This window comes from Cebidichthys violaceus, unplaced genomic scaffold, assembly GCF_023349555.1.
Source record: "Cebidichthys violaceus isolate CVI_PGR_0920_01 unplaced genomic scaffold, fCebVio1.0.p SCAF_353, whole genome shotgun sequence".
Taxonomy (NCBI): Eukaryota; Metazoa; Chordata; class Actinopteri; order Perciformes; family Stichaeidae; genus Cebidichthys; species Cebidichthys violaceus.
In genome coordinates, this window is record NW_027176543.1 from 1 (window position 1) to 26379 (window position 26379).

The 26379-nt window shown below is 38.6% G+C and overlaps 3 long non-coding RNA genes across 3 annotated transcripts; all 3 read right to left on the reverse strand.

The window, feature by feature from the left end:
* Positions 1-263: 263 nt before the first annotated feature.
* LOC137883958 (uncharacterized) lies at positions 264-3575 on the reverse strand. Its single transcript, XR_011104688.1, has 3 exons — positions 3370-3575; positions 436-590; positions 264-344 (listed from the first exon to the last, which is right to left on the reverse strand). It is a non-coding gene; the product is annotated as an uncharacterized lncRNA (long non-coding RNA).
* Positions 3576-17415: 13840 nt separating this feature from the next.
* Positions 17416-19168, reverse strand: LOC137883957 (uncharacterized). The gene is made up of 3 exons (XR_011104687.1): positions 18898-19168; positions 18022-18147; positions 17416-17498 (listed from the first exon to the last, which is right to left on the reverse strand). It is a non-coding gene; the product is annotated as an uncharacterized lncRNA (long non-coding RNA).
* A 3497-nt stretch (positions 19169-22665) lies between these two features.
* LOC137883959 (uncharacterized) lies at positions 22666-25925 on the reverse strand. The gene is made up of 3 exons (XR_011104689.1): positions 25745-25925; positions 23096-23437; positions 22666-22885 (listed from the first exon to the last, which is right to left on the reverse strand). It is a non-coding gene; the product is annotated as an uncharacterized lncRNA (long non-coding RNA).
* Positions 25926-26379: the final 454 nt, after the last annotated feature.

Consider the following 26379-nt stretch of genomic DNA (forward strand, 5'->3'; position numbering starts at 1 on the left):
CAGAGAAGTTTACTAAAACGAGCTTTTGGCCGATGGTTCGTTCGTGCTTTGCCGCGGTGGATGACTGAATTAGGTTTCACTTTTGTTTACATGTTCACAGCTGTATTGATGAAGTATTGGCATTTTACTCGAAAATATTTTATTGCGAGTACAGCAACAAGCGTAGTTGCCGTCAACTTGAGTATCCTTCACTTCAACTGGTTCCTTTCACCCCAGTCTGCTTGATCTTTAATCCTAAAAGTGAGACATAAAGAAAGACGTTCGTTGCCTCATTTATTTACCTCCGGACTTTTCCCTGCCAGACAGCAGTGCTCCACATGTTCTCTGGCAGCCGGCCAGTGGATCTGATGGAGAAGATAAAACACCGTCAGTCAGACAGGTCTGGTGGTCCGGATTGTTTTTCAACTGATTTGTAATGTTCTCTGATGTTCTCACCGTGTGCGTGGGCAGGTCCAGGCTGTCCGGCCTCAGCAGGTAGATGTGGTCCTTCCCTCCGACCAGCAGCCATCCCTGGTCCTCGTCCAATAACAAGGCCTGGTATCCACCGCTGACTCCGCCCTCCCAGAACACCGCCGAGCTGTTCCTCAGATCTGAGAGAGACGAGACACCAGGTTTTAATTATTAACTTCTTCTTCTTCTTCTTCTTCTCCAGCGCCGGAGAGGAACCGTTCTGTACTTTGGGACCATTTTAAGCTGCTTCTTACTTGAGTTTGTCTTTTTTCATTTTATGTCAAACACATTTATGTAACCGCTTTAGTTACTAGTTACTTTGAAGGTTACTTCTTTTTACATGCAAAACATCAGTTTATGAAATACGATGCATTATTACATATCAAACTACCCAGCAGTAACTTTTTATCCTTTGCAAACACACACAGTCACTTTCAAATGACATTAGATGACATAACATTAACCTAACGTAACCTAACCTAACCTTAACCTAACCTAACCTAACCTTAACGTAACGTAACCTTAACGTAACCTTAACGTAACGTAACCTAACCTAACCTTAACCTAACCTAACCTAATCCTAAAGTCCCAATCCTAAACTGTAAGGATTTACATTATGGGGCATTTCATCTACTGAAGGAAGACAGGACCCCACAATGTGACTGTGTAAACGCGCGCACACGCGCGCGCACACACACACACACACACACACACACACACACACACACACACACACACACGTGTCCTTCAGGCTGCCTCTCGTCTCTCTCGGGAGTCGCGGCAAATTAACCCCGAAGCAAGTAACAACAACAATGAAGTCAGGCCAAAAGACCGTTACAGCGCTGCATAAATAAAGGTTATTATTCATCACGTTTATGTTTTCTTAATGTCTCATTTTAAATGACTTTCTCCTCATGTGACTCCATTTAAAAAATGTATTAATTTCAATTTTTTTTTAAAATGATTAATAAATCAACAGAAAAATACTCTTTTTAACATTTAATTAATTAATCAAATTCATTATTTTATTTGATTCATTTTTAGGGCTGTTTTGGACCCATTTTTTCACGTAAAAATGACCAAAAATTTCTCAGATCCAAACTTCTCAGACGTTAATATTTTTGGGGTTTTCTTTCAGGCGACTCAGTAGCTGTGCGGCATGAACGATTATCCAAATGGTTGGATTTCCAGCCTGCTGTGTGTTATTGCCCTACTCTCTTTCCACACACTTCCTGTCTCTCGTCACCGTCAAAAAATGTTTTAAAATATGTCCAAAAATACAACGTTGTTGCTTTCCTTTGTCTCATGCAATAGTGAAGTGAATATGCAGATTAAAACCAGATACACCCGTAGGTCCCCCATTTGGACGCAGAGTACATCAAAACTTAGAGAGTTTTGTGTTAAAAGTAACTGGCAGAGAACCCACGAAGAACGAATATAGTGATGTTATAGTTCTGCAGAAACCTCAGCGTCCTGGGAACAACATGAACTCGGTCACTTCTACATGAGACAAACACATCTCCCATCAGCCAAGCAAACAAATAACAAAATGTCATAAATCATACTCGATATGACTGGAAAAGACCGGAGAAAACAGCTGCTACACTCCGTTAGCAACGTGCTACCTACAAACATGCAGCATGAAAAAGCATGTCCGCCTGACGGAGATTACGGACATATCTTCCATTTCTCTCTCCGGTAAACCATCGCAGAGATATTCAGCTTCGAACACAAAAAGTCACACAGCTTTCATCGAATATTGTACTTACTTTTGGTCGAATCTCAGCGAAAAAATGGAATATCTCCGTACTTCCAATGCATGTTTGTTCAGCTGCTGGTGCTCCGTGTGAATCCGTTCGATTCGTGTCTCTCCGACACTCCTCGGATTCTTGGGAGGGTTGGAAGCTCAGCAAATCAGATTTCAGATCTGCCATCAGATGGGACGTTTTTGAGCTTTATTGGCTAATAGTGCTGTCAATCATCTAGCTTTCAATTCCAGGCAATTCTATTGGCTCCTACGGTTCGAAGGAGGTCTCAATGGTGAAAATCGGAGAAAGGGGGGGCTGAGATACAGTCTAAGCAGAGAGAGTGGGCTGAATCTGAAGCAGTATTTGACCTTAAACTAAACAACTAAAAAGGGCTTAGAAAGAGCTTAAAACACTCAATAAAGGTCCAATCTTCTGTCTTTTGATTCATTGAACATCAGGAGTGATACATAGAAGTGATATAGAGTGTTTTTGAATTAAAAAAATATTTTTTTATTCGAATATTGGAATATTTGATCAGTTTTTTAATTTTATATGCTCTATATTTTATAAATGTTTCACTGTATCTATGTATAGCTGTGTATATAGAGCCTATATCAGTTGTTCTAAGAGCTCAGCATATTTAAAGTCTTGGATTTCCATACTTTCCAAAAAACAATATCCTAAAAGTTTTTCCAGGGCGAGCTTTTGAGTTTTCCAAGTTGTGCTGTGTTCCATCCTTATCTTATGTGAACCTGTAACATGTATTCTGATAGTTCCATCATTTTTCTCATCTCAAAAATATATTAAAAAAAAAATTATTCTTTTTTTATTTTATTTTATTTTTTTATTTAATTATACACTTAATTAGGTATTTCTTATCTTTATTCTAGCTGAGGCCTGCAAATAGGCCTCGTGTATAAAAGGTAATCTGTGATGAATATAATATTTAATTTAATTAATTTACTGAGGATGTGTCTTTATTTTGGGGTGATCAAAAGGCCTGTGGACCCGTCTGCAGCTGTAAATGTTAACGTGAGTCAAAAAGGTTCCTGAGGTTTCGTTCACTGTAACGACTCTGCAGTTCAGCTCAGTTGACCTGCCGCTAAAAACATTCAGCTGAATGAGGAACGAGGGAAATGAAGCGTGAAACTCCCGCAGAACACAAGTGGACCTTTAACTTTAAGCTGCGCTGCGTCGGTCCCGGAGGGTCACGATGTCGGCAACTCTTTGCGGAGGCCTCGAACGTTTGTTCCACTTCACCACCATTTTAAAAGGAATCAATCACGGGCCGCTTTCATCGGCGTCGACGGGGAACGCTGGAGAGAAAGAACATCAACTGCACAACTCAAGTTTATTTGTACAGCCTATAATCACACACACTCCACCAGAAAGACAATAAAAGAGGCGATGAATGGAAGTGAGTCCTCAGTCGGACAAGGAGCACAAAAAGCATAAATTACTCACATTAAAGGTCCTTTTGTTGTTTGTTTTTTTGCTTAAATTCATTTTCTTTTTCCTCGTGTTTCTATTGAAGTTGCAGTTTTATAAAGAGACTTGTTCCTTGGCTACAAATTTGTTTTAAGCTTATTAAAAATGTTAATTTTAAACTTCAATAACAGTGAATTTTGAGGATATTTTGACTAAAATAATTCAAAGTTTTGAAGTCATCAACTATTCTAACGGATTGAACAAACACCTGACCGTGAGAGCAGCTTCACCTTTAAGACGGTGACTTATATTTATATGTATTTAACACATTTAGGACAAAAGCACTCGTCCAAAATTTGATTGAAAAAATGTTTCACCTGCAAGTCACATGACAAACCCAGCTGAGTATTCATTAACAGTGGTGAGTCTGCAGCACAGCCAACAATAGTTATGTTCATGTGATGATGTGATTAGAGCTCTACAACACTTTATACACTCAGTTTATACACACATCTCTCATCTCATCTCATCTCATCTTCAACCGCTTATCCGGGATCGGGTCTCGGGGGCAACAGCTCCAGCAGGTGGACCCCAAACTTCCCTTTCCCGGTGCCACATCAGCTCAGCTCTGACTGGGGGATCCCGAGGCGCTCCCAGGACCAGTTTGGAGATATAGTCCCTCCACCTGGTCCTGGGCCTCCCTCGGGGGTCTCCTCCCAGCCGGTTCGTGCCTGGAACACCTCCCTAGAAGAGGCGCCCAGGTGGCATCCTCACCAGATGCCCGAACCACCTCAACTGGCTCTGTTCCACGCTAAAGGAGCAGCGGCTCTACTCCGAGTCCCTCACAGATGACCAAACTTCTCACCCTATCTCTAAGGGAGATGCCAGCCACCCTCCTGAGGAAACCCATTTCAGCCGCTTGTACCCGCGATCTAATTCTTTCGGTCATGACCCAGTTCACATGACCACAGGTGAGGGTAGGAACGAAGATCACCCGGTAGATAGAGAGCTTTGCCTTGCGGCTCAACTCTCTTTTCGTCACAACGGTGCGGTAGAGCGACTGCAATACCGCCCCAGCTGCTCCGATTATCCGGCCAATCTCACGTTCCATTGTTCCCTCACTCGCGAACAAGACCCCGAGGTACTTGAACTCCTTCACTTGGGGTAAGGACTCATTCCCTACCCGGAGTGGGCAATCCACCGGTTTCCTGCTGAGAACCATGGCCTCAGATTTAGAGGTGCTGATCCTCATCCCAACTGCTTCACACTCGGCTGCGAACCGATCCAGTGAGTGCTGGAGGTCACAGCCCGATGAAGACATCAGGACCACATCATCTGCAAACAGCAGCGATGCAATCCTCAGCCCACCGAACTGTAAACACTCCTCCCCACGACTACGCCTCGATATCCTGTCCATGAATACCACAAACAGGATTGGTGACAAAAGCGCAGCCCTGGCGGAAGTCAACCCTCACCGGAAATGAGTCCGACTTACTGCCGAGAACCCGGACACAGCTCTCGCTTTGGGCATACAGGGATGGGATGGCCCCCAGAAGTGGCCCCCTCACCCCATACTCCCGCAGCACCTCCCACAGTATCTCCCGGGGGACCCGGTCATACGCCTTCTCCAGGTCCACAAAACACATGTAGACCGGATGGGCGTATTCCCAAGCCCCCTCCAGGATCCTTGCGAGAGTGAAGAGCTGGTCCGTTGTTCCACGGCCAGGACGGAATCCGCATTGTTCCTCTTCAATCCGAGGTTCGACTATCGGCCGAACCCTCCTTTCCAGCACCTTGGAGTAGACTTTACCATATTTAGGGCCCGAGCACCGACGTAGTCGGAGTGGAGGACCTATTGTTATTCTAATGTTTTTTATTATTAAAGCCCAAGCACCGACGTAGTCGGAGCGGAGGACCTATTGTTATTCTAATGTTTTTTATTATTATTATTATTATTATTATTAGGGCCCGAGCACCGACGTAGTCGGAGCGGAGGACCTATTGTTATTCTAATGTTTTTTATTATTATTAGGGCCCGAGCACCGACGTAGTCGGAGCGGAGGACCTATTGTTATTCTAATGTTTTTTATTATTATTATTATTATTATTATTATTATTATTATTATTATTATTATCGTACCAGTTTCATCGCAAAAAGGAGGTGCTTGGGATACTGGGAATCTTTTGAAATTTGGCACAAAATTCAATCGTGGTGAAAATTCCAGTATTATTGGGGTGTCCAGCTGCGGCATGACATTTTGGCTCGATAGCGCCCCCTACAGAGTAGCCCCAACTTTGGGTTTGACCTAGCTGTATGAAATTTGGTAGGTTTGTGGAACGTGATGGGACGTACAAAAAAGTCAATAAACTGATGTAACTCGACTCCGCATCATCAGATCTTTACCAGATTTCACATGTTTGATTAAACTCCAGGCCTGAAGACATCTGCAAGCCAATTTTGAATCATAGTCATAGCGCCACCTACTGGCAACAGTAAGTTAAAGTCTTTATACTTTGGCTTGTTTCTCTTAGTTGGAAAATCAGATCAACATCAAATTTGTTCCACACAAATGTAAGAAGTTCATAATGCCAGTTCTCTAAGCTTTTGATGTTTCGTCGAATGCCGTTGCCGTGGTAACGCAGTCTTCGCCGTGAAAAACGATGGTCATTTGGAGAGGTTAAAAAAGCTCGAAACACAAGCAAACTTGACACACAGATCACAAGGCCAAAATGTAGTTCTATAATATGATTTTATTCAATCAGAGTGTTAAATCGGCTCAATAGCGCCCCCTACAAAATTTCGACGAAGCAGCCCTCGCAGTACGTTTCACATAGATTAACAAAATTTGGTAGGCACATGTATCACATGTGGACTTAAATAAAAGTCTCTTGGGGCCATGCCCTAAACCCAACCGGAAGTCAGCCATTTTGAATTTAGTCTGAATTTCTAGTGTTGTTTTTTCAATTTCCAGGCGCTCTACTTTAACGAACTCCTCCAAGAGATTAAACCCGATTGCCTTCAGATTTGGTCAGTATGCTCTTGAGACCTTGGCAGTGAAACGATACTAAAAGATTAAAAAGTTATCGAACTTTGTGTCCGTGGCGTGGCGGCAAAAAAACACCATTCGCCATGAAACAGGAAGTTGTTGTAACTCGGCTGTACATTGCCTAATCTGCTCCAAATTTCTCAGATGTCATAACATCCTGACCCTGAACACATGTATATGACAATTTTGAATCATAGTCATAGCGCCACCTACTGGCAACAGTAAGTTAAAGTCTTTATACTTTGGCTTGTTTCTCTTAGTTGGAAAATCAGATCAACATCAAATTTGTTCCACACAAATGTAAGAAGTTCATAATGCCAGTTCTCTAAGCTTTTGATGTTTTGTCGAACGCCGTTGCCGTGGTAACGCAGTCTTCGCCGTGAAAAACGATGGTCATTTGGAGAGGTTAAAAAAGCTCGAAACACAAGCAAACTTGACACACAGATCACAAGGCCAAAATGTAGTTCTATAATATGATTTTATTCAATCAGAGTGTTAAATCGGCTCAATAGCGCCCCCTACAATATTTCGACGAAGCAGCCCTCGCAGTACGTTTCACATAGATTAACAAAATTTGGTAGGCACATGTATCACATGTGGACTTAAATAAAAGTCTCTTGGGGCCATGCCCTAAACCCAACCGGAAGTCAGCCATTTTGAATTTAGTCTGAATTTCTAGTGTTGTTTTTTCAATTTCCAGGCGCTCTACTTTAACGAACTCCTCCAAGAGATTAAACCCGATTGCCTTCAGATTTGGTCAGTATGCTCTTGAGACCTTGGCAGTGAAACGATACTAAAAGATTAAAAAGTTATCGAACTTTGTGTCCGTGGCGTGGCGGCAAAAAAACACCATTCGCCATGAAACAGGAAGTTGTTGTAACTCGGCTGTACATTGCCTAATCTGCTCCAAATTTCTCAGATGTCATAACATCCTGACCCTGAACACATGTATATGACAATTTTGAATCATAGTCATAGCGCCACCTACTGGCAACAGTAAGTTAAAGTCTTTATACTTTGGCTTGTTTCTCTTAGTTGGAAAATCAGATCAACATCAAATTTGTTCCACACAAATGTAAGAAGTTCATAATGCCAGTTCTCTAAGCTTTTGATGTTTCGTCGAACGCCGTTGCCGTGGTAACGCAGTCTTCGCCGTGAAAAACGATGGTCATTTGGAGAGGTTAAAAAAGCTCGAAACACAAGCAAACTTGACACACAGATCACAAGGCCAAAATGTAGTTCTATAATATGATTTTATTCAATCAGAGTGTTAAATCGGCTCAATAGCGCCCCCTACAAAATTTCGACGAAGCAGCCCTCGCAGTACGTTTCACATAGATTAACAAAATTTGGTAGGCACATGTATCACATGTGGACTTAAATAAAAGTCTCTTGGGGCCATGCCCTAAACCCAACCGGAAGTCAGCCATTTTGAATTTAGTCTGAATTTCTAGTGTTGTTTTTTCAATTTCCAGGCGCTCTACTTTAACGAACTCCTCCAAGAGATTAAACCCGATTGCCTTCAGATTTGGTCAGTATGCTCTTGAGACCTTGGCAGTGAAACGATACTAAAAGATTAAAAAGTTATCGAACTTTGTGTCCGTGGCGTGGCGGCAAAAAAACACCATTCGCCATGAAACAGGAAGTTGTTGTAACTCGGCTGTACATTGCCTAATCTGCTCCAAATTTCTCAGATGTCATAACATCCTGACCCTGAACACATGTATATGACAATTTTGAATCATAGTCATAGCGCCACCTACTGGCAACAGTAAGTTAAAGTCTTTATACTTTGGCTTGTTTCTCTTAGTTGGAAAATCAGATCAACATCAAATTTGTTCCACACAAATGTAAGAAGTTCATAATGCCAGTTCTCTAAGCTTTTGATGTTTTGTCGAACGCCGTTGCCGTGGTAACGCAGTCTTCGCCGTGAAAAACTATGGTCATTTGGAGAGGTTAAAAAAGCTCGAAACACAAGCAAACTTGACACACAGATCACAAGGCCAAAATGTAGTTCTATAATATGATTTTATTCAATCAGAGTGTTAAATCGGCTCAATAGCGCCCCCTACAATATTTCGACGAAGCAGCCCTCGCAGTACGTTTCACATAGATTAACAAAATTTGGTAGGCACATGTATCACATGTGGACTTAAATAAAAGTCTCTTGGGGCCATGCCCTAAACCCAACCGGAAGTCAGCCATTTTGAATTTAGTCTGAATTTCTAGTGTTGTTTTTTCAATTTCCAGGCGCTCTACTTTAACGAACTCCTCCAAGAGATTAAACCCGATTGCCTTCAGATTTGGTCAGTATGCTCTTGAGACCTTGGCAGTGAAACGATACTAAAAGATTAAAAAGTTATCGAACTTTGTGTCCGTGGCGTGGCGGCAAAAAAACACCATTCGCCATGAAACAGGAAGTTGTTGTAACTCGGCTGTACATTGCCTAATCTGCTCCAAATTTCTCAGATGTCATAACATCCTGACCCTGAACACATGTATATGACAATTTTGAATCATAGTCATAGCGCCACCTACTGGCAACAGTAAGTTAAAGTCTTTATACTTTGGCTTGTTTCTCTTAGTTGGAAAATCAGATCAACATCAAATTTGTTCCACACAAATGTAAGAAGTTCATAATGCCAGTTCTCTAAGCTTTTGATGTTTCATCGAACGCCGTTGCCGTGGTAACGCAGTCTTCGCCGTGAAAAACGATGGTCATTTGGAGAGGTTAAAAAAGCTCGAAACACAAGCAAACTTGACACACAGATCACAAGGCCAAAATGTAGTTCTATAATATGATTTTATTCAATCAGAGTGTTAATCGGCTGAATAGCGCCCCCTACAAAATTTCGACGAAGCAGCCCTCGCAGTACGTTTCACATAGATTAACAAAATTTGGTAGGCACATGTATCACATGTGGACTTAAATAAAAGTCTCTTGGGGCCATGCCCTAAACCCAACCGGAAGTCAGCCATTTTGAAATTTGTATGAATTTCTAGTGTCGTTTTAGACATTTCCAGGGGCTCTACTTTAACGAACTCCTACTAGGGAATTAATCAGATCGACTTCAAATTTGGTCAGTACAATCTAAAGATCTTTGTGATCAAAAGTTACTCAAAGGTTGTTGTTTCGTGAAAGGCCGTTGCCGTGGCGACGCATTCTTCGCCACGAAAAACAAAAGTGTTTTTGAGGGGCAAAAAATGCTCAAAACGTAACTAAACTTGTCAAACACATTTAAAATCCTGAATGTAGTTATCTGATGTCATTTTAATGCTTCAGAGCGGCAAGTTGGCTCGATAGCGCCCCCTACAATTTTTTGACGATGCAGCCCTCGCAGTACGTTTCACCTAGCTGTATAAAATTTGGTAAGCAGATGTATCACATGTAGACTTAACAAAAATTCTTAGGGGTTCATGCTCTAAACCCAACCGGAAGTCAGCCATTTTGAATTTTGTATGAATTTCTCCTGTTTTTTTCCATTTCCATGTGCTGTACTACGAACTCCTCCTAGGGAATTAATCCGATCAACTTAGAATTTGGTCAGAACAATCTAAAGACCGTAGCGATTAAAAGTTACTAAAAGCTTGATGTTTCATCGGATAACATGGACTTGGTGTAGCAGCCATTTTACATGGTTCGCCATCATCCACCAAGTTGTTGTAACTCAACTGTACTTTGACAAAACGGTCCCAAACTTGACATGCTTGATTACCGTCATGATTTTAGGACTTTTGCATGCCAATATTAACTCATAGTCATAGCACCACCTACTGGCAACCACAGAAGTAAGCAGGATTCTTTAATTACAGCAGCCCAAACACTGAATTTATTTTAAAGGTTCGTGGGCACACCATGAGAAAAAGACTTCTCTGATCTAAATATGTGCAAACTAAGATGCATGGAGAACAAAAGTTAGACAACAGTGGTTCTCAAACCATGTCAGTGGGCATTAGTATAAATGATCTGTCCAGAGCTTCTACATGAAAATCACGTTAAATGTTACAATGAATGCTTCACACTACAATCTAAAGTTATAGAAGAGCTTAAAATGAAAACAGTGTTAAATTAAAGTGTTAAAGTAAAAGCAAATGACAATACTGTTCTGTTAACTTTCATGTAAGTTCAAATACAATCAGCAGGACACTGCAGGGAGTTGAACCCCATCCCAGTAAACTGACGGCCTGTTATTTTATAAACACATTCACACATTCACACATTCATTTTCTTAATGATCTTAACAGGCTTACATTTATGATTGTATCGGAGGTACACTCAAAACATTTGAGGCTTAAGACCTGGCAACATGATCTTGCTACGCTGCTGGTTGAGGCAGGAAATACTGTTTAACTCGTGCATGCAATGTATGATGGTCACAGAAATGCATGGCCGCGTCAACCAGAGTCCTGCCAGTACCCTCGACGTGCGTGAAGTTGCGAGGGCCCGATCAATGCTGCTTGCAGCTTTAATTATTATTATTATTATTATTATCGTACCAGTTTCATCGCAAAAAGGAGGTGCTTGGGATACTGGGAATCTTTTGAAATTTGGCACAAAATTCAATCGTGGTGAAAATTCCAGTATTATTGGGGTGTCCAGCTGCGGCATGACATTTTGGCTCGATAGCGCCCCCTACAGAGTAGCCCCAACTTTGGGTTTCACCTAACTGTATGAAATTTGGTAGGTATGTGGAACGTGATGGGACGTACAAAAAAGTCAAAAGGAGGTATATCCTAAACCAAACAGGAAGTCGGCCATTTTGAATTTTATGACGTTTTTGGACCGTTTCAAGGCGCCGTACTTTAACGAACTCCTCCTAGAGATTAAACCCGATTGCCTTCAGATTTGGTCAGTATGCTCTTGAGACCTTGGCAGTGAAACGATACTCAAAGATCAAAAAGTTATCGAACTATGTGTCCGTGGCGTGGCGGCAAAAAAACACCATTCGCCATGAAACAGGAAGTTGTTGTAACTCGGCTGTACATTGCCTAATCTGCTCCAAATTTCTCATATGTCATAACATCCTGACCCTGAACACATGTATATGACAATTTAGAATCATAGTAATAGCGCCACCTAGTGGCAACAGGAAGTCATAGGTTGTGTACTTTGACACCCTACTGCTCACAGATTAATCGGATCCCTCTCAAATTTTGTCACAAAAGCCTTAAGACCTTGATAATGCTTCATTGTGAAAATTGTAGGAAGTTGTCGAAGCGTGGCGACGTGGCAGCTCTGCAAATTTCGATCCTTCGCCATGAACGAATAAACTGATGTAACTCGACTCCGCATCATCAGATCTTTACCAGATTTCACATGTTTGATTAAACTCCAGGCCTGAAGACATCTGCAAGCCAATTTTTAATCATAGTCATAGCGCCACCTACTGGCAACAGTAAGTTAAAGTCTTTATACTTTGGCTTGTTTCTCTTAGTTGGAAAATCAGATCAACATCAAATTTGTTCCACACAAATGTAAGAAGTTCATAATGCCAGTTCTCTAAGCTTTTGATGTTTCGTCGAACGCCGTTGCCGTGGTAACGCAGTCTTCGCCGTGAAAAACGATGGTCATTTGGAGAGGTTAAAAAAGCTCGAAACACAAGCAAACTTGACACACAGATCACAAGGCCAAAATGTAGTTCTATAATATGATTTTATTCAATCAGAGTGTTAAATCGGCTCAATAGCGCCCCCTACAAAATTTCGACGAAGCAGCCCTCGCAGTACGTTTCACATAGATTAACAAAATTTGGTAGGCACATGTATCACATGTGGACTTAAATAAAAGTCTCTTGGGGCCATGCCCTAAACCAAACCGGAAGTCAGCCATTTTGAATTTAGTCTCAATTTCTGGTGTCGTTTTTGCAATTTCCAGGCGCTCTACTTTAACGAACACCTCCCAGGGAATTAATCAGATCAACTTAGAATTTGGTCAGAACAATCTAAAGACCTTTGTGATTAAAAGTTACTCAAAGCTTGTTGTTTCGTGAAATGCCGTTGCCGTGGCGACGCATTCCTTGCCATGAAAAACAAAGGTGTTTTTGAGGGGCTAAAAATACTCAAAACAAAATCAAACTTGTCACACACATTTAAAATCCTGAATGTAGTTATCTGATGTGATTTTAATGCTTCAGAGTGGCAACTCGGCTCGATAGCGCCCCCTACAATATTTCGACGATGCAGCCCTCGCAGTACGTTTCACCTAGATGTATAACATTTGGTAAGCAGATGTTTCACATGTGGATTTAAAAAAAAGTCTTAAAGGTCCATGCTCTAAACCTAACTGGAAGTCAGCCATTTCTAATTTTGTATGAATTTCTTGTGGTTTTATTTCCTTTTCCAGGTGCTGCACTACGAACTCCTCCTAGGGAAATAATCCGATCAGCTTAGAATTTGGTCAGAACAACCTAAAGACCTTAACGATTAAAAGTTACTAAAAGCTTGATGTTTCATCGGATAACATGGACTTGGTGTCGCGGCAATTTTACATGATTCGCCATCATCCATCAAGCTTTTGTAACTCAACCTTACTTTGTCAAAACTGCCCCAAACTTGACATGCTTGATTGCTGTCGTGATTTTAGGACTTCTGCATGCCAATATTAACTCATAGTCATAGCGCCACCTACTGGCAACCACGGACGTAAACAGAATTCTTTAATAACAGCGGCCCAAACAGGGTTTGTGGGCACACCATGAGAAAAAGACTTCTCTGATCTAAATATCTAAATATAAACATGGTCTTGCTTTGCTGCTGGTCGACGCAGGAAATATCATCTAACTTGTGCATGCAGTGTATGATGGTCACAGAAATGCATTGCCGCATCAACCAGAGTCCTGCCAGTACCCTCGACGTGTGTGACGTTGCGAGGGCCCGATCAATGCTGCTTGCAGCTTTAATTATTATTTTATTATTCTTTGTCATTATTATTAAAATTATAATAACTATGAACATTACTAACATTATTATTAACCAGCCAACCGGATATGAAAGAGTTAACATGCAACACATTAATGCAGCAGGAATATTAATCCATAAACATCTGATAGAATATGAAAACATGTTACTGATCGATCAATACTTTAAATACATTTATATCATTTTACTGCAGGTTTTAAACGCAGTACTTTCACTGGTAGTGTAGTATTCCTCAGAGAGGTATTAGTACTTGTACTGGTAGTGTAGTATTTCTCAGAGAGGTATTAGTACTTGTACTGGTAGTGTAGTATTCCTCAGAGAGGTATTAGTACTTGTACTGCAGTTATATGTGAATACTTGTGTGTGGATATGATCAGCTCTGTTTCTCTGCAGGAGGTCGACGCCCCGAGAAACGCTGCAGCTCTAAGAACGACTGAAGGAAGCGCGATGAGGCTGATCAACAACCAATAACCAATAACCAATAACCAATAATCAATAATCAATCATCAATCAGCGACCAGCATCACACATACATACATATATATAATGACTAATGATTATACATATATATATATACATAGTTATATATTTATATATCCTCACCGTGTCCATCAGAAGTCGTCACAGACCGAGTCAGGAGACAGAGGCACGCGAGAAGAAACACGTTCATCATCATCGTTGTTGAAGTCGACCGGAAGTCAAACTACGTGTGTCTATGTGTGTGTGTGTGACGTGTTTGTGTGTGTGTGTGCGTGTGTGTGTGCGCGTGTGTGTGTGTGTGTGTGCGCGCGCGTGTAAGTGCGTGTGTGTGTGTCTATGTGTGTGTGTGGGTGTGTGTGTGTGTGTGTGTGTGTGTGTGTGTGTGTGTGTGTGTGTGTGTGTGTGTGTGTGTGTGTTCAGTCTCTAGACACCAGAGGGCGCCATGCTGTTGAGGATTGAGACTAAAACAACTTCACTGACAAACAACAATCAGAGTAAATAAATCATTTATATTCATATTTATAGTAGATAATTCATATTTATATTTTATGGGACACAGAGAGACTTCATGTTCAAAGAGTTTTCTCAAAAATATTTAAACTCATTTTTTTTTCATAAGAAAAATCATTGAATGATTAAAAACCATCAAACTGAAGAACATTTAATTAAAGAGGAAAGTTTTCCTCTGATTAAATCATTTATTATATTTAATTTAATATCACACAAAAGCAACATTTACAGAAAAATATAAATAATAATGTAAAATGAATTAAAGGATCATCAGGAGTCCAGTTTGAGTTTGAACAGATAAAATGAACTGATTAGTTTTAAATATAAAAACATAATAATCATGTTTTCATAACCTCTAACAGGCTGAGTCAGCGTGATGAATTTAAATAAATGATTTATTTTACAGTCAGAGGAAATAAAGAATGAGAATATTCATTATTTAAATAAGAGATCTCTGAGTGTTTTCATGTGACGTCATTTATTTTATGAAGACTCAACGAGTTATTATTTAATGTCAGGTGGCATCATGGAGGTCAGTGAAGATATACATATCTATCTATCTATCTATCTATCTATCTATCTATCTATCTATATATATATACACAGCATACATATAGATATATAGATAAATATATTGTATTTATATATTTGTTTGTAGTTTGTTTCTTTTATTAAAACACAGAAACATCAGCAACATGATTCATGTTTTATTCAAAGTGATGAAGAAACATGAACATCATGAAGAGTTGAAGCATCAGAAGTCCAGTTCTCTGAAAGAGACACGAGAACCTTCATGAAGGAGTCACTGCGTCACAGCTGCTGTCCCTCATAAACTGGACACTCAGTGAGTACTTCACTGTGTACTTCAGTGAGTACTACACTGTGTACTTCAGTGAGTACTACACTGTGTACTTCAGTGAGTAGTACACTGTGTACTTCACTGTGTACTTCACTGTGTACTTCAGTGAGTAGTACACTGTGTACTTCAGTGTGTACTTCAGTGAGTACTTCACTGTGTACTTCACTGTGTACTTCAGTGAGTACTTCAGTGTGTACTTCAGTGTGTACTTCAGTGTGTACTTCAGTGAGTACTTCACCGTGTACTTCACTGTGTACTTCAGTGAGTACTTCAGTGAGTAGTACACTGTGTACTTCAGTGTGTACTTCAGTGAGTACTTCACTGTGTACTTCACTGTGTACTTCACTGTGTACTTCAGTGAGTAGTACACTGTGTACTTCAGTGTGTACTTCAGTGAGTACTTCACTGTGTACTTCACTGTGTACTTCAGTGAGTACTTCAGTGTGTACTTCAGTGTGTACTTCAGTGTGTACTTCAGTGAGTACTTCACCGTGTACTTCACTGTGTACTTCAGTGAGTACTTCAGTGAGTAGTACACTGTGTACTTCAGTGTGTACTTCAGTGAGTACTTCACTGTGTACTTCACTGTGTACTTCACTGTGTACTTCAGTGAGTAGTACACTGTGTACTTCAGTGTGTACTTCAGTGAGTACTTCACTGTGTACTTCACTGTGTACTTCAGTGAGTACTTCAGTGTGTACTTCAGTGTGTACTTCAGTGTGTACTTCAGTGAGTACTTCACCGTGTACTTCACTGTGTACTTCAGTGTGTACTTCAGTGTGTACTTCAGTGAGTAACTGTTCCTGGTTTAGCACATAAAGAAATAACAAGAAGCAGCACATGCTTGTTCAAATAATGCCAAAATATCAAAACAAAATATCAAAAACAAAATACAAAATATCAAAATAAAAGCATGAGTCACATCATGTTTCACTTTATCTGCTAAAGATTCTCATTTCTCTGAGGAGTCCAGAGTTTGTGTGTTTAGATCAGATCTGGTGAATGGACTACATTCACACATCAGTTTAAATGTCCTCTCTGGAGGACATGAGGACATGTGGACATGAGGATCTGGAGATCCTGAAGAAGTGGTCTTCATTCAGATACAAGTCTCTTCAGACCTTCAGTCAGAGTCTTCAAGTCACCTGATGACTGAAGGAGACTTGATGCTTTTGGTCCGAGTCTCTTTTCAAGCGTTGGTCCTTTTAGAACTCGTAGGTTTGATTTCATGAGTCGTTTGTTTGTTTTCAGTATTTATCTCATTATTTTATGGGACCGGTCCGACTCTTTGTTGGTCTCTTATTGGACCACTAGAACATGTGGAATTATGGGATGTTTCTGTGTTACAGCACTTTAGAGTATCGTCTATATTTACATCTCTGTAACATCTCACCTGAGGATAAACAGCCTTTAGATTAATCTACAGTAATATTTATTATTAATAAATCTACAGTAATATTTATTATTAATGAATCTACAGTAATATTTATTATCAATGAATCTACAGTAATATTTATTATGAATACATCTACAGTAATATTTATCATTAATAAATCTACAGTCATATTTATTATTAATAAATCTACAGTCATATGTATTATTAATAAATCTACAGTCATATGTATTCATTAAACTCCTCTCTCATATAATTCTGTAGATTATATTCAGGAATGACCTTTATGAACATTTAATATAAACATATTAAATGATTCCACATGAAAACTAAAGTCTGGTTCATGTTTAGTTAAAGAATGTTATTATAGAAGAAAATATGTTTTAAGTTCCAGTGTTATGGTTTAATACAAGGTTAAGATGAAGATTTAAAACTTTATGCTCTCTGTTTGGAAAGATACACACACATGTATGTATATGGATAAAAACATCTGCTAAATGATTGTAATATATATACTGTATATATATATATATATATATATAAATATATAGTATATATATGTGTAAAAAACAAAGGCTGACTCCTTTAATCTTCATTTCCTTTGTTAATTGGCTTTGTTTCTGACTTGGCATCATTTTCTTCGTCACTTTTGTCTCCTGATGAACCTGCAGGAAAGAAAACAGAAGAACAAGAACAGAATGAAAATCTTTTCTGTCTTGATTCTTTTCAGTCTGAAGGATCTACAACTAGTTGAGCTTCTACAGGTTTAATCTGTGAAAAACACTCAAAGACTTCTTGTTTTAGATATTTATCTTTCTGTGTTTCAAATGTTTCAAACAAGAAATCACAAAAAGAACTTTGAGTTTCTGAGTTTAGTTTGGGTTAGTTCCTGAGTTTAGTTAAGGTTAGTTTAGTTTGGGTTAGTATAGTTAGGTTTAGTTTAGTTCCTTAGTTTAGTTCAACTTTGACTCATTGTGTCTAAAACAGAGACGTTTTAAATGGCCGCTGTTTTATTTTGAAACTCCGGGGTTGTGTTTTAGTCTGAAGGGGCAGAAAGGTCCAGATCCAGGTTCATGTTTTCTACCTGAGGTTAATTCAACATGGATCAATAATCACAGAACTCTGAAACATGAAGAAGATATCAAGAGTCTGTTGAACATGAAACACATGAAATACTTTGAAACTTACCTGTTTGTGATTTTGATGTGATATAAGGCTTGTATACGAACACAGCCAGAAGAACACCAACAACAACAACAACAAAAAGAGTGACGAGAACTGCAACAACGATAACAATCCATCCAGTGGAGGAACCTGAAAGAGAAGAGACATCTTCATCATCATCATCATCATCATCATCATCATCATCATCATCATCATCATCATCACAGTTTAACAGGTGGATTAAAGTAATGTGGATTTAATTACTAAGTGAGTAAATATAAATAATAGAATCTACTAGAAGTCTGGATCACTTTACTATAATTCAGCCTTTAAAAGAAAAACACTAATGAGATATTAAATCTATAATATCTCGTCTCATATCATATAAATATTAGATCAATATATTAATAAAGAGTATTTAAAACACTAATGAGATATTAAATCTATGATATCTAGTCTCATATCATATAGATATTAGATCAATATATTAATAAAGAGTATTTAAAACACTAATGAGATATTAAATCTATGATATCTAGTCTCATATCATATAGATATTAGATCAATATATTAATAAAGAGTATTTAAAACACTTATGAGATATTAAATCTATGATATCTAGTCTCATATCATATAGATATTAGATCAATATATTAATAAAGAGTATTTAAAACACTAATGAGATATTAAATCTATGATATCTAGTCTCATATCATATAGATAACTATTCATATCTACATCTTTGAGTTCTCATGTGGTTCGTTATGTGATTCATGTGTGACTCTTCATCTTGTGAAGTCTTCATCACAGTTCACTTTGACTTCAGTAACGACAACATTGTTGAAAACTAATAAAAGATGAAGAACATAATTAAATATGAAGTGAGAAGAAGAATCTCACCATTAACAGGCATGTAGATCTCAGCCTGAGTGTGTTTGTTGGTTTGATCTGTGGTGACGCAGCGATAGCGACCGGTCTGAGTCACAGTAGTTTGGAGGATGATGTCATAGCTGCCTCCTCTCTCTGACAACGTTGGTTCATCAGCAGGAAGTCTGTTTCCATCACTGTCCTGCCATTCTACTCTCAGGTCTGAAGAAGCACCAAGAACTTCACACTGTAACAATATCCCATCTTCTGTTTCATCAAGAGACGTGACAGACGGCTTTGAAGCTGCACCTGAGAACACAATAGAAACAATAGAAACAATAGAAACAGTAGAAGACAATTAAAGACAGAGAGAAAGTGAAGAGCTCAAATCAAACATCCATCATCTTCTGACAGATGATCTCATATTTAAAAGTTGAACTATTTACTCTCGTTTGATAACAGAAGACGTTCAAATCTCTCAGTGACGTCATGAACGTGTTTCTATTAAAGTCAGAAATGAAAAGGTCTTTAACGAGCAGCGTCCACTTTATTAGGGACACCTGATCAGTGAGGTCCATCCTCCACAGAGGTTCCTGCTTCACGTCTCTCATCAATACAACAGAGTGAACACAGTTCTTCTGTTTCAGATCACTACACATCTCATGAATCTGACCGACTGATGAGTCGTTGAGCTGTGAATCCTGATTTATGAATCTGAAGTTATTGATCTGCACATCTTCACTCGTCACTGGTTCAGTCAGGAAGCTGCACTGTTCCACCGTTCTGTGTGGAGGTCACATGATCCAGGAAACTCTTAGTGTGACTTCATGGTGTCAACTACTACTACCAGGAAACACCTCTGTGTGTATTCACAGTTTAAGTATGACCTCATCACCACAGTGTACTGTGAGGAGTACATTGTGGTGATGAGGTCATACTTAAACTCTGAAGCAGGAGTTATGGTCTGGAGAATGGTTTTCCATATGAGTAGGTCTCATACCTGCGTCTATAAATAGACCTTTAGTCCTGTTTGAATCAGTAGGGAGCAGCTCCCTGAACGCTGTGGGGAGAGTTTGTAGCGTGTGCTGCTGTTGGTTTTCATGCTAAGCTAGTTTAGCATAGCGTGTAGAACGTTGTTCTTCAGTGGTGGAGTGTCAGACAGTATGATCTCTGTTATGTCGGGTATGTTGCCATGTTGAGAACATTAGATTTCACACAATTTAAGCTTCTGCATTTTCCAAATGCACCAGTATTATTCAAACGTATTGTTCGGTTCGTATCGAGTACCGAACTGTTCAATACGATTACGTGTATCGTTACACCCCTAATATTTATAAAAGTAGATATGAAGAAACTCACCACTGATATATACAGAAATATTAGTGTGGATCTGATGGCTGATGGTCTTCTGAGTCGCTACACAGTGATAATCGTCCGTCTTGTTCACAGTGATGTCAACAGTGACGTAGAAGCTGCCTCCTCTCTCTGAGACCTGAGGATCTTCAGCAGGAAGTCTGTTTCCATCACTGTCCTGCCATTCTACTTCGGGTTGAGGATTACCATGAGCTTCACACTGCAGCAGAGACCAGTCCTTTGTTTCTTTAGGTATCTTCACAATCGGCTCTGGAGCTGCACCTGAGAACACAGTAGAATAAATAGATTATAAAGGATGAATAGAGAATAAATAATATAATATCAGGATGTTTCTTTCATCTCTTCTCTGATGTTTTAAATGTGGTTTAAACATCAGAGAGAAACAGATAAAAGTAAAATCATGATATTTAAAACCTGTTTCAACCTTTAAACTGAGTGTAAATGTGCTGCACTTTAAATCTAGTTATGAAATATAAAATAAAGATTCTTCAGAAGGAATGCAGACACTGATGTCATCGTGTCTTCATTGTGTTTTAACAAGCTGCCTTCATGTAAAATAAATCAAACAATATGTTGAACTATATTCATGAGAGATTTGACCGGAGTGTTGACTTTTACTTTTATAATTATATAAGTTGTAAATATTAGAAACCCGTCTGAGTGAAACACAATAACTCCTCTATAACAGTTTGAACTGATGAAGAAGATTTATGTTATTATTCCTGAGCTGTTTAATAACAATGTTTAGTTTGAATTAAATGTATTTAAATTAAATATTCAGTGGATGAAGTTTGTAAAGAGTTGTTTTCATTGGGATGGACAAAAAAGTGTGAACAATGTACAATAAATATTATTTATACTCATTGTCGTTGTAAACAATATATTTTTTCATTTTTAAATAAAACTTTATTGACACAAACTTAAGAGATGTTTACATATAAATGTATTCATATAATATCTTCATATTCTGTATATAATGTACTTTCATGTACTTGTACCTGTACCTAACTATATTGTTATTATACTTGTACTGACTACTGTAACTGCTGCAGGTCTATATTATTATTATTATTAATTAATTATTATTATTAATATCTGATCTTTATCAGTTTATTCTACATTCTTTCTGTAAAGACTCTCAGAACCTGAACTCTGAGTAAAGACACTAAAGCAGAGTCTAAAGTGGAGTTTAAGTGCTTTAAGTGACGTCATACGCGTGACAGTGGAGACTGACGTCATCATGACTCACCTGGGATGTTTTCTGCTGATCTGTCTTTTAACGTTATAAAGTGCGGAGGTTGCACGCGACCTGAGCTTTACACGTGGAATGAGTAAATAAATAAAATACATGTTTTCATGTCGACAGTAGAAGTCAGTGCAGACATTTTATAGCTCGTTAGAAACCCCAGAAGTTCGTTTTTTACACGGTTTAAGGACCTAACGGCAGGATTTACGACATGAAAACCGCAGCGTCTTACTTTACGGCAGTAAACAGTTAGCGTCTTACCTGCTAACCTGTGTAGCCGCAGTTAAAATGTATTTATAGTTCATCAAACAGACATTTACAGACAAACAGCGGCTCGTCTTAAAGATCTAAAGTTCACCGATTAAATTAACTTGTTTAAATTCAACCGGAAGTAGAAATCACGACAATAAGAGTCGTTTGTGTTCCTTGTTTAGTTTGAGAGCCGTCAGTCAAAACTTCCACAACAACGTGTTTTCTGTCAATTTAAAGTATTGACAAAACATTTGACCAATGATGTTCAGTTTCTCTACAATCAGTAAACGCCCCAAAACAAAATAAGCCAATCAGCATCTTTCTACGATCTAACGTGACGTAACTACCGGACTTTTAACTCAATCAACCAATCACAGGAGCGCATCTTTACGTGCCCTCCACGTGTGTCTTATTGACAGCTGCTTTCATCCAATAGGAAGTCAGCACCGTGAAAACACGCTGAGTTTGTAGACAGTTAAATTACCTGTCTGCCCATATAAGGAAGTTAACGAAGCGGGACTTCCTGCTAGTAGTGAGACACCCACATAACAGATAAACTGTATTTATATGTTTATGGAGGCGTGATTCACTCATAATTATTATGTAAATCTGTATTTAAATATGAACTACATATTATAATAGTCACATTTAACACTCAGGGACATTTTTTCAGAATCATAAAGAGATTTATTGTCATTATTTGGTCACTTTTAAACAGTTTTAGAGAGCTCTGAAGTCCTCTGCTGGAGATGCTCTGCACTGCACTTTCTAAAATATCTCAGAGACGCTTTTGTCAATCAACCTAAAATTTGGTACAGACAAAAAAGACAAGTTGAGGGAGACATCCTATGAATTTTAGCCTGATGGCCCTTATTATGACTGATTTACTGTATTTAAAAGGTGAAATGAAAGTAAAAAAACAAGAAAACTTCTGTTTTTTCCTGTTTATTATTTTACCAGTTCAACTCTTTCAGAGACTAAAGTGAGATCAACACACCGAATGAAACCCAATGAGTGTTTTCTGCACAGTCATGTAATCTACATGCATCAGTTCCTCGTGGTCCTGGTATTATACAGATTAATATGTGTCTGTATTAAGAGACAGCAATACAGAAAATCAAAATGAGCCTCAAGAGGTTAAGACAGGATCTAAAAGGCAAAACAAAACATGAGTTAGAATGCTTGTGAGATATCATCAGAAAATAAAACTGAATGTGTTTCCATGTTAATTGAACAGATTTGTTTTTCCATCTGAAACGTTCACAGATCTTACAACAAGTGTTCACAATCAGATTTCATGATGTGATTTCATTTCAGAAAATGAGCGGACATCTTGAACTGTTTAATTAAAGTACTCACCAACAAGCTCAATGTAGAAGGTTTGAGGTGGCTGAAGATATGGAAAAACACAGGTGTAGTTTCCACTGTCGGCCATCTTGGTATTTCTGATGATTATGGAGGCGTTGCCGTATTTCAGTTGATCTTCAAAATGTGAGACTCGTCCTTTGAACTCCTCACTCTGACCAGGTTCGCCGTTGTTGTAATGAATACCTGCATTATAAAAGAAAACCTCCTTCTGACGTTGATTTTTCTGAGCTACTTTCTTCCAGTGAAAGAAAGCTCCTACGATGTTCTGCTTGTTGCTGAGAGAACAAGGTAAAACTACATCACTGTCTTGTTTCACTTTGATGACTTCTGGTCCTGGAAGACAAAAACAAGCAACGAGTGTTTAAGTTCAGACAGGCGTAAGGAAGCAGATGCAAAATATCATCTTATGATATAACAAGAAACTTTTCACTGAACTATGAGTGAACTAACCTTGAACTCTGAGTTAACTAACCCTGAACTCTGAGTTGACTAACCGTGAACTCTGAGTTAACAAAGTCAGAACTCTGAGTGAACTAAACCAGAAACCTGAGTTGACTCACCCTGAACTCCGAGTTAACTAATTCTGAAGTCTGAGTTGACTCACCCTGAACTCTGAGTTAACTAACCCTGAAATCTGAGGTGACTAACCCTTAACTCTGAGTTAACAAACCCTGAACTCTGAGTGAATTAACCCTGAACTCTGAGTTGACTCACCCTGAACTCTGAGTTAACTTACCCTCAAGGCTGAGTTGACTAACCCTGAACTCTGAGTTAACTAACCCTGAAGTCTGAGTTGACTAACCCTGAACTCTGAGTTAACTAACCCTGAACTCTGAGGTGACTAACCCTGAACTCTGAGGTGACTAACCCTGAACTCTGAGTTAACTAACTCTGAACTCTGAGTTGACTAACCCTGAACTCTGAAGTTGACTAATCCTGAACTCTGTGTTAACTAAGTCTGAACTCTGAGTTAAATAACCCAGCGTTTCCCTCACTCAGGTTTAACTAAATCAGAGTTTTCTCTGAACCTGCTCTCTGAAACAGAGCCCTGTAGTCATTCACACTGTCAACATGACACTTTTCAGCAGCACATTTAAAACATGCAGGGACTTTGCAGGTAAAAACACCTGAGAAACCAGAGGCATGCTGGTTAAAGTGAGAGCAGACAGCAGGTGGCACACCTGAGAAACCAGAGGCATGCTGGTTAAAGTGAGAGCAGACAGCAGGTGTGGCTCTGCTGCCTTCATGCTCTGTGTTTTGTTCTGGATCTTTAACATCGAGCTCTTTCACCTCAAAGTCTAATCAGAATGTCGACATGCAGAGTTTTTCAGTTCAGACAGACGAATGGAATATTTACACATTATTCCATTTTAGGTTTTTACATATCTTCATATTCTTTCACATTTCTTTGACCTAATCCTTGTTTTTTAACAGTGACTCAGCTGTTAATCCGACTCTCTGTCTGCTCACTCAACACATGAAGAAGAGGATGGAACAAGGAAGAGCAAACAAGGGAGCGAGGAGGAAATAAACCTCTGAGTTCATATCTCAGACTACCGGATCAAAGGACAACTCTCTCTTCCTGAGAACTCTAACCTGTTCTCAGGAAGAGACACGCCCACATTACATCATCTATTCTGCAGAAATCTCTCTAGAGCTGCTCATGTTAGACATGTTTGATCTGCAGGTGTTTGTTAACAGCAGACAGCTTCTGTTGATTCTATGATAATTATTCTATGATCTGTCTTTCTTCAAAAACACTTAAACAAACTGCTGCATGAAAAACAACCTGAAGAAAAGAACGAGTTCATCAGGAAGAAGAAACAACGTCCTCTGACTCTTATTACATTATTATTATTATTATATTATTATTATTATCATTTTATTATTATTATTATTATTATCATTATTAATATTATTTTTACTATTATTATTATTATTGTTGTTTTTACTATTATTATGATAATTTCATCATTATTATTATTTAATTATTCTTTGTTATTATTATTAAAATTATAATAATTATTGACATTACTAACATTATCATTAACCAGCCAACCGGATATGAAAGAGTTAACATGCAACACATTAATGCAGCAGGAATATTAATCCATAAACATCTGATAGAATATGAAAACATGTTACTGATCGATCAATACTTTAAATACTTTTATATCATTTTACTGCAGGTTTTAAACGCAGTACTTGTACTGGTAGTGTAGTATTCATCAGAGAGGTATTAGTACTTGAACTGGTAGTGTAGTATTCCTCATAGAGGTATTAGTACTTGTACTGCAGTAATATGTGAATACTTGTGTGTGGATATGATCAGCTCTGTTTCTCTGCAGGAGGTCGACGCCCCGAGAAACGCTGCAGCTCTAAGAACGACTGAAGGAAGCGCGAGGAGGCTGATCAACAACCAATAACCAATAACCAATAATCAATAACCAATAACCAATAATCAATCAGCGACTAGCATCACACATACATACATATATATAATGACTAATGATTATAAATATATATGCATATATTTATGTATATAAAAAATGATTTATGATAATACATATATAAATATGTACATATAAATACATATATATATATTCGTAGATATATATATATTTATATTTATATCCTCACCGTGTCCATCAGTCGTCGTCACAGACAGAGTCAGGAGACAGCTGCACGCGAGGAGAAGCACGTTCATCATCGTTGAAGTCGACCGGAAGTCAAACTGCTCGGTGTCGTTCGTCTCGCGGACGTTTTAACTTCTTGAGGGCGCGCGAGGACAAAACTTATCCGAAACGCCTTCGTTTCTCAGCTTCCGCTTCGAGCTCTTCTGCTCGTCGGGTTCACTCGGCAGGTTAGTGCGCACGAGAGAGCGCGTTGGGTTCCCGGTGCATCGTGGGTGTTGTAGTTTGGGATGTCAACAATGCTCGTGTATTTCAAGTGCACGTAACAAAAGATGACTTTAAACTTTCCATAAATATAATATATAATGACAGCCTACAGTTAGTCAACATTAAATACACTTCAATTAAAAGGTAAATTAAAAATAGTCGAAAGATTAATAGATAGGGAATTATTATTATTGTTGAATTATTCTTTATTATTATTATTAAATTATTCTTTATTATTATTATTGAATTATTCTTTATTATTATTATTATTATTATTACAAAATAAGAACACAAAATTGTGATACCTAATAATACTGTTAGTAATGTTAATAATAATAATTTTAATAATAATAAAAAACAATGAAATAATAATAA